Consider the following 9,774-nt stretch of genomic DNA (forward strand, 5'->3'; position numbering starts at 1 on the left):
GAATCAGAAAAAAAGCTCAACTCTATCTCCTTGTCAAACAATACAGTGCAACGACGAATAGAAGAAATGTCACTTGATATTTTTCAGCAAGTGATTAGCGAAATTTCTATGTCTGAAAGTGGATTTGCAATTCAACTTGACGAGTCCACCGATGTTACAAATTGTGCTCAGCTACTAATGTTTGCTCGGTATGTAGGAAATGAAGGTATTAAGGAAGAGTTCTTAATGAATGCAGCCTTAGAAGCAACAACTAAAGGCGAAGATATTTTTCAAGTGGTAGATTCATTTTTCAAGAAACATGGTTTGAAGTGGGAAAATCTGAGAGGATGCACAACTGATGGGGCACCAGCAATGTTGGGGCGAAAGTCTGGTTTTAGAGCTCGTGTCATGGAAGTAGCACCTCATGTGACATTTATGCATTGCATGATACATCGGTTTGTTTTGTCATGCAAGGTTCTTCCTGCTGAACTAGCCAGTGTGTTATCACTGGTGGTCAAGATGGTTAACCATGTAAAAGGGAGTGCTCTTAACAGCCGATTATTCAAACTATTGTGTGAAGATTTTGATGGTAATCACAGTGTACTTCTGTTCCATACTGATGTACGTTGGCTTTCCCGAGGAAGTGTCACAAAACGTATTTATGAGCTTCATGGAGAATTGCTAGAATTTTTTCAACATTCCCACAAGTGTGAAGATTTCGTCACTTCCTTGAAGGATCATTACTTCATGCTTAACCTTGCTTATCTTGTGGATATTTTTGATGCTCTAAATATGCTAAACCAGAGTCTCCAAGGAAGAGATGTAACAGTTTGTGGCAGTATAGCTAAACTCAAAGCATTCATTGCAAAACTTCGACTGTGGAGGGGAAACATTCAGTCTGATACCTTGGCTATGTTTAGTAATGTAACAGAATATATAGATCAAAATCCACGATCTAAGACTGACAAGTTCACAGGATTAGTCACTGAGCATCTTATGAAGATGGAGGAAGAAATTAATAGTTATTTTCCAAGCCTTGATGGAGATGAATTTGTATATCTTAGGAATCCTTTCAGTACAGATGCTCAGGTGTTGCAGGCTGGGACAGGTAGGCAGGAGGAGTTGGTAGAAATGCAACATGATGATTCTGCATTACATGTTTACTCTGAGAAAAATCTGTGTGGTTTTTGGTTTTCAATGAGAAACTCATACAGACAGATTGTTGAACCTGCTATTCGAGCACTGTTGGTATTTCCATCAACATGGCTTTGTGAGTCGGCATTTTCAGTACTGTTAGGTATCAAATCAAAATACAGATCAAAACTCAACACACCTGAACATGATCTTCGTTGTGCAATTGCTAAAGTTTCCCCTCGTATCAGTGAGCTTGTTGCTAAAAAACAAGCTCACCCATCTCACTAGTTCTGTTTAGATTTGGTTACAATTGTTATCAATAATTCTGTCTCCATACTAGAGTGCATTAACATTTTTTTCCCTGTTTCTGCCTTATCTGCCGGACTGAATGTGTGTTGAATTAGTAGTGGTCCATTTATGTTGAGTTAGTGCGATGCATTAAAATAAGAATACCTGAGTTTTGTTCATTAATGTTTTGGATAATAATAATATAGTAATAACAATGATAATAATGATAGTAATAACAATGATAATAATGATAGTAATAACAATGATAATAATGATAGTAATAACAATGATAATAATGATAGTAATAACAATGATAATAATGATAGTAATAACAATGATAATAATGATAGTAATAACAATGATAATAATGATAGTAATAACAATGATAATAATGATAGTAATAACAATGATAATAATGATAGTAATAACAATGATAATAATGATAGTAATAACAATGATAATAATGATAGTAATAACAATGATAATAATGATAGTAATAACAATGATAATAATGATAGTAATAACAATGATAATAATGATAGTAATAACAATGATAATAATGATAGTAATAACAATGATAATAATGATAGTAATAACAATGATAATAATGATAGTAATAACAATGATAATAATGATAGTAATAACAATGATAATAATGATAGTAATAACAATGATAATAATGATAGTAATAACAATGATAATAATGATAGTAATAACAATGATAATAATGATAGTAATAACAATGATAATAATGATAGTAATAACAATGATAATAATGATAGTAATAACAATGATAATAATGATAGTAATAACAATGATAATAATGATAGTAATAACAATGATAATAATGATAGTAATAACAATGATAATAATGATAGTAATAACAATGATAATAATGATAGTAATAACAATGATAATAATGATAGTAATAACAATGATAATAATGATAGTAATAACAATGATAATAATGATAGTAATAACAATGATAATAATGATAGTAATAACAATGATAATAATGATAGTAATAACAATGATAATAATGATAGTAATAACAATGATAATAATGATAGTAATAACAATGATAATAATGATAGTAATAACAATGATAATAATGATAGTAATAACAATGATAATAATGATAGTAATAACAATGATAATAATGATAGTAATAACAATGATAATAATGATAGTAATAACAATGATAATAATGATAGTAATAACAATGATAATAATGATAGTAATAACAATGATAATAATGATAGTAATAACAATGATAATAATGATAGTAATAACAATGATAATAATGATAGTAATAACAATGATAATAATGATAGTAATAACAATGATAATAATGATAGTAATAACAATGATAATAATGATAGTAATAACAATGATAATAATGATAGTAATAACAATGATAATAATGATAGTAATAACAATGATAATAATGATAGTAATAACAATGATAATAATGATAGTAATAACAATGATAATAATGATAGTAATAACAATGATAATAATGATAGTAATAACAATGATAATAATGATAGTAATAACAATGATAATAATGATAGTAATAACAATGATAATAATGATAGTAATAACAATGATAATAATGATAGTAATAACAATGATAATAATGATAGTAATAACAATGATAATAATGATAGTAATAACAATGATAATAATGATAGTAATAACAATGATAATAATGATAGTAATAACAATGATAATAATGATAGTAATAACAATGATAATAATGATAGTAATAACAATGATAATAATGATAGTAATAACAATGATAATAATGATAGTAATAACAATGATAATAATGATAGTAATAACAATGATAATAATGATAGTAATAACAATGATAATAATGATAGTAATAACAATGATAATAATGATAGTAATAACAATGATAATAATGATAGTAATAACAATGATAATAATGATAGTAATAACAATGATAATAATGATAGTAATAACAATGATAATAATGATAGTAATAACAATGATAATAATGATAGTAATAACAATGATAATAATGATAGTAATAACAATGATAATAATGATAGTAATAACAATGATAATAATGATAGTAATAACAATGATAATAATGATAGTAATAACAATGATAATAATGATAGTAATAACAATGATAATAATGATAGTAATAACAATGATAATAATGATAGTAATAACAATGATAATAATGATAGTAATAACAATGATAATAATGATAGTAATAACAATGATAATAATGATAGTAATAACAATGATAATAATGATAGTAATAACAATGATAATAATGATAGTAATAACAATGATAATAATGATAGTAATAACAATGATAATAATGATAGTAATAACAATGATAATAATGATAGTAATAACAATGATAATAATGATAGTAATAACAATGATAATAATGATAGTAATAACAATGATAATAATGATAGTAATAACAATGATAATAATGATAGTAATAACAATGATAATAATGATAGTAATAACAATGATAATAATGATAGTAATAACAATGATAATAATGATAGTAATAACAATGATAATAATGATAGTAATAACAATGATAATAATGATAGTAATAACAATGATAATAATGATAGTAATAACAATGATAATAATGATAGTAATAACAATGATAATAATGATAGTAATAACAATGATAATAATGATAGTAATAACAATGATAATAATGATAGTAATAACAATGATAATAATGATAGTAATAACAATGATAATAATGATAGTAATAACAATGATAATAATGATAGTAATAACAATGATAATAATGATAGTAATAACAATGATAATAATGATAGTAATAACAATGATAATAATGATAGTAATAACAATGATAATAATGATAGTAATAACAATGATAATAATGATAGTAATAATAATGACCATAATGACAATAACCACAACAATAATAACAATAACAATAGTCACAATAACCTCCCCCCCCCCACCCCCCCAGGGAATTCGCCACCTGGACCAGCGACCAACACGGCCTCTGCTACACCTTCAACTCCGCCTTCGTGGAGGCCGAGAAGCCCCAATGGCGGAGGGCGACGTCCTTGTCCGGACCGAATGTGGGGGGCGAGAGCTGTTTGTTTGTTTGGTTGTTTTGTTTGTTTTTATTTACGATTGGTTTAGGTGGTTTGGTTTTATTCGATTTGTTTGTGTGTGTGTGTTTTTTTTTTTATTTTTCTTGTTAATCGTTTTTTTGTTTTTTTTGTCAATTGTTTTTGGGTTTGTCTTTTTTTTTGTTTGGTTTGGTTTGTTATTTTTGTTTTTCTTTTTGTTTGGTTTTGTTAATTGTTCGGTTTTGTTTTGTCTGTTTTTTTGTTTGGTTTATTTTTACTTATGTTTTTTTTTTGTTTTAATTGCTTTGTTTTTTTGCTTGTTTTGTTATATTTTTGTTTTTGTTTTGCATGTTTTTGTTTTATTTCTCTTTTTTGTGTTTTGTTTTTGTGTTCGTTTATTCGTTTATTTGTGTATATATTTATTTATTCATTGTTTTCATATTTGTGAATACATCTATCTATGCATTTTTTATCTACTTCATGCACTCATTTTCTATTTACGATTTAATTACTCCTATTGTTCTTATTCATTGTAAAAGGACTGTTGTTGTTATCATTATCGTTATCATTGTGGTAGTTTTGATATCATTGTTATTATTATCTTTCTTATCAGAATGTTATATTATATTCTTTTTATAACGATTCTTATAGTGATTAACATTATGTAGTTATTATTATTAATATCATTATTATTATTGTTATTATTATTAATTTGTCTTTGATATTTATATTTTCCTTATTTTCATTTTCATCACTTCATTATCATAATTTCCATCACTTTCCTCTCTTCACTTTCATCATTTTCTCTTCCTCACGTTTATTCCTCTTCCTTATTTCCACTTCTATCGCTTCCTTATCTCCATCTTTCCTCTTCCTTCACTTCCTTCCCATCCATATTATCCTCCCCATCTCTTCATCGCCATTTTCATCCCTTCCTCATCACCACCTATCTCCTTCTTTATCTTCCCTTCCCTCCCATCATTATCATCTCCTCACCTCCATTTCCACCCCTTCCTCATTTTCCCCTTTTCATCCTTTCTTCTCCCTCCTTCGCCCCCTTCTTTCTCCCCACAGAGCGGACTGCGCTTGACCCTCAATCTGGCCACGCAGAACTACCTTTCCCTCCTGTCTCCCTCCGTGGGCGTGAGGGTGATTGTACATGGGCGTGAGGAGTACCCTTTCCCTGAGGACGAAGGGTTTAATGTCGCTCCGGGGATCGTGGCGTCCGTCAGCGTGCATAGGGTGAGGGGGAGGAGGGGGGGAGGAGTGGGGTGGGGTTGGGTGAAGGGAGGGGGAGGAGGGGGTGGAGTGGGGGGGAAAGGGAGGGGGAGGAGGGGGTCGGGTTGGGGGGATGAAGGGAGGGGGTGGAGTGGGGTGGAATGGGGGGAAATGAGGGGGGGAGGAGGGGTGGAGTGGGGAGGAAATGGGAGGGGGAAGGGGGAAGATGGGGAGGGTTTAAAGGGGGAGGGGGTGACTGGAGGGGCAAGGAGGGAGAGGAGGAGGTAGGGGTAAATCAAAACACATAACCATAAATGAACAAACATATTAACGATAATGAAAAATCAGGAATAAACTAAATTATCATCACACAATCAGATATAATCCCATATCATTTGATTCACAGAAAACCCTCAAACGCGTGAAACCTCCACATGGAAACTGTACAGATGGCGTGACAAAAGCAACTCAAGGAAGAGTCTACACTCACTCACAGATCGTAGGTTTCACTTCCTTGGTTCGTTATCGTTATTGCCAAGGTACATATAAGGCAGGTAACTCCACTTCCATTTAGCGTATTGAACCCAAAAATGAAATTGACTTTTATTTTTATCGAAGGATATAATCTGACGGTTTTCGTTTTCAGAAATGAAAGAAATTTTGTGTAAGGATAAGTCAGATAGTTGAGCCTCGCCCTGACTATGCCCATGAAATTTTGGTATTTATAATAATATTGAGTAAATTATAAATATGGTTATGTATCTAGCTATATATGATATCTCACAGTGCACCCTCATTGGCTGAAAGCAATGACGTCATTAGCACTCTTTTTGACCCTGATAATCTCTGTGACATTTCATGGCGTTTTTTTTTTTCTTCTTTCTTTGAGAATGATTCAGTAGTTACAATGGTAAAATGATAGTCGAAAAAGAAACCAAAAAGAAAATATGGTAATCTCTGCAATGAATTAAGGAAAACTAGGATTTTTAGCAAGAATGTGCAGAGTTGCTAAATGTCACCAGTGATAATCAGATAACAGAAGCCCAATATTCCGATATTTTTTTGGAAATAGTAATTTTTAAGATATATAAAACTATTTAACCTACATGTTGCTGAAAGAAGGCTGTTGCTCAAGTATTTAATGGACCAGAGAAAAAAATATCCTTATCATTGCTGTCTGGAGCGGCAACTATACGGATACTTACTGTAGAAGTACAATTGTTTCAGTGAGACTACACTATCGAAGGGGCGGGAATCCTGCCTTTGCTCAGCTTACAGAACGAGTACACGGATTCCTGCTCATCACATGCCGCAGTTCGTCGGCAAATATAGGGAAAATAAAGATTATCAATTTTTTTATTTACTGAAGTATGAAGTATGTCATGCATCTCGCACATATGGCCAAATTACCATATTTTGCTATAATTATTGCACGTCCGTTGACTATGCCGAGTGCCTTTGGAGTGTAGACGATCATAAAAACAGTGCGGATATGCAAGTTAATTTTTTGTGGTCAATACCTTACGTTATCTATACCTATAACGTGTATGTCGGAGGAATCCGGTTGCCAGGGATGTATTTAGTGATGAATAACATAATCAACTCTCCTTAAATTCCCTAATCTCATTGCAGTTTACTTAAATACAGTATCAACTGTTCATAAACCTCGACGTTGGCAACAGCGAGTGTGTGGCCGTATCACCCATATAGGTACATGACAGGACGAAATTCTCTACATTTATATTGAGTTCTTCCACTCATGTACTTGATAAACCTATTATGTGTACAAATTCTACAAGGATTACCTGTAGGCTGAGTGAAAATAAGCCTAAAAAATATCCGTTGTACGCAGTAAGGGTTCAACATCCGCATTCCAGTCACAAAATAATGCAGATTTAACGGATTTTCCGCTGATTTGGCATCTCTTAGACGGAGTGGTGCTACCTGTGTTAAAGTATCTTGGTTATTACTGTTGTTATTGTGATCACTTATCGTGTTTGTCTATTTTTATTGGTAGTATTGTATTTTTTATTTTAACATTTGATTTATTGTCGTTGTTGATGTTATGATAATAATAATAATAATATTAATAATAATTGTTATTATTATTATTGTTATTACCATTATTATCAATATTACTATTATTGCTTTTATTATTATCATTACTATTATTACTATTATTATTATCATTACTATTATTACTATTATTATCATTATCGTTATCATTGTTATCATCATGATTATCATTATTATCATAATTAATGTCATGATTATCATTATTGTTATTATTATGGTTGTTAATATTATAATTATTATTATCGATATTATTATCATTATAATTTATTTTATCATGGTTGTTGTAATCATTATTATAATAATAATTCATTATCATTATTATCATTTTATTATTACTATTATCATTATTATTATAATTATTATCATTATCATTTTATTATTACTATTATCATTATTATTATCATTATTGTCATTATCATTATCATTTTTATTATTGTTATTGTTATTCATTTTATTTCTCTCTCTCTCTCTTCTCACCAGCTTTGTCGGAAATTGTGCCTGGAAGCGGCCTACAGATCGCGCTGCAAATGCTTTCAGGGAATCAGTCCTGTTTACGATCTCTTGGGAAACGTCTCTTTGAATCAATGTTCGCCTTTCAATGTGACTCAGAGTAAGTTTAGGGGAGGAAGACAAGGTGATAAATGGTAATAGGTGAGAGGAGACGATAGAAGGATAATTTAGGGGAAATTGAGATGTTAGAGTATGATAAAGTGGAAATGAAGGTAATAGATGAGGGTTGAAAAGGAAGGCAAGGTGATGATAGAGAGAAGAAGAGGAAGGGAATGGATGATTTTGAAGAGGAAAGAAGGGTGATAGACGATGATTGATGAAAGTCGATGATAATGAAGAGTATAACAAGGTAACAAATGATAACAAATAGCAATGGAAAGAGAAAGATAGACAATGATTGATGATAGTCGATGATAATGAAGAGCAGAACAAGGCAACAAATGATAACAAATGATAACAGATGGCAATGAAAAGAGAATGATAGACGATGATTGATGATAGTGAATGATAATGAAAAGGAAGACAAAATGATAATTGATAATGAATGATTATAGCTAATAATAAAAGATAACAGATGGCAATGAAGAGAAAAATGATGATAGAAGGTAATGGATGAGGAAAACAAGATAAATGGAGAGGAAAACAAGATAATAAACGATAATAAACGATAGCAAATGATATTAATGAGTAAAGGAAAGTGATAGATAATATTGGATGATGGTAGATGATAAAGAAGAAGAAAAGATAATAGATGATAAGTAATGGTGGATAATAATGAAGAGGATAATACATCATAGTGAATTATATTGAAGAAAAGATGTTCATAAAACGCCATAACAATGATAAAGAAGGGAACAGGTGAGGGAGAACAGATAACAGGGAATAAAAAGGAACACAAAAAGTAAACAGATTAGCAGAATTAACTTTATTGTATCCATGCTATTATTATTATCATTATTATCATAAAAATCATTCTTAGTGTTATCATTATTGTCATAATAATAACAGTTATTATATCATTATCAACATAATAATAAGTATTATAATTATCATAATAATAATGATTATTATTATCATTAACTTCATTTCAATTCAAAATTAACGCTAATTTGAATTTAATAGACGCAAATGTATTAATATTATTGCAATCTGATTTTAATTAACAGAGCTCATATACTGATATACTATAACAACAAACATTTAAATAAATCCTACCTTGCAGGTCTATGCGTGGAAGAGATCCTATTTTACAACAGTCAGCAAGAATGCACTCATTGCAAACCTGCTTGCAAGTTAGTCTCCTGTCCTGTTGTCTCTAAGTCTACATCTCAGTTACATCTAATCAATTTTGAAAACAGAAGAAAAGAAAACAGATGATGATTATTTTATTTGTATATTGATTTTAATTCAGTTTATTTGTTTGTCTTTGTGATCAGCTTACTGGAGTTTTTGAAAA

At 30.0% G+C, this 9,774-nt stretch overlaps 1 long non-coding RNA gene across 1 annotated transcript in view; it reads left to right on the forward strand.

Annotated features, from left to right (window-relative positions):
• The first annotated feature begins 6,138 nt into the window (after positions 1 to 6,138).
• Positions 6,139 to 9,774, forward strand: part of LOC125037320 — a 4,894-nt gene continuing 1,258 nt past the window's right edge. The window contains exons 1-3 of the long non-coding RNA XR_007115965.1: positions 6,139 to 6,231; positions 8,289 to 8,418; positions 9,541 to 9,610. This is a non-coding gene — a long non-coding RNA (uncharacterized LOC125037320). The remainder of the gene's footprint in view (positions 6,232 to 8,288; positions 8,419 to 9,540; positions 9,611 to 9,774) is intronic.

The sequence above is a fragment of the Penaeus chinensis genome, chromosome 23, assembly GCF_019202785.1.
Source record: "Penaeus chinensis breed Huanghai No. 1 chromosome 23, ASM1920278v2, whole genome shotgun sequence".
In the NCBI taxonomy this organism is placed as follows: Eukaryota; Metazoa; Arthropoda; class Malacostraca; order Decapoda; family Penaeidae; genus Penaeus; species Penaeus chinensis.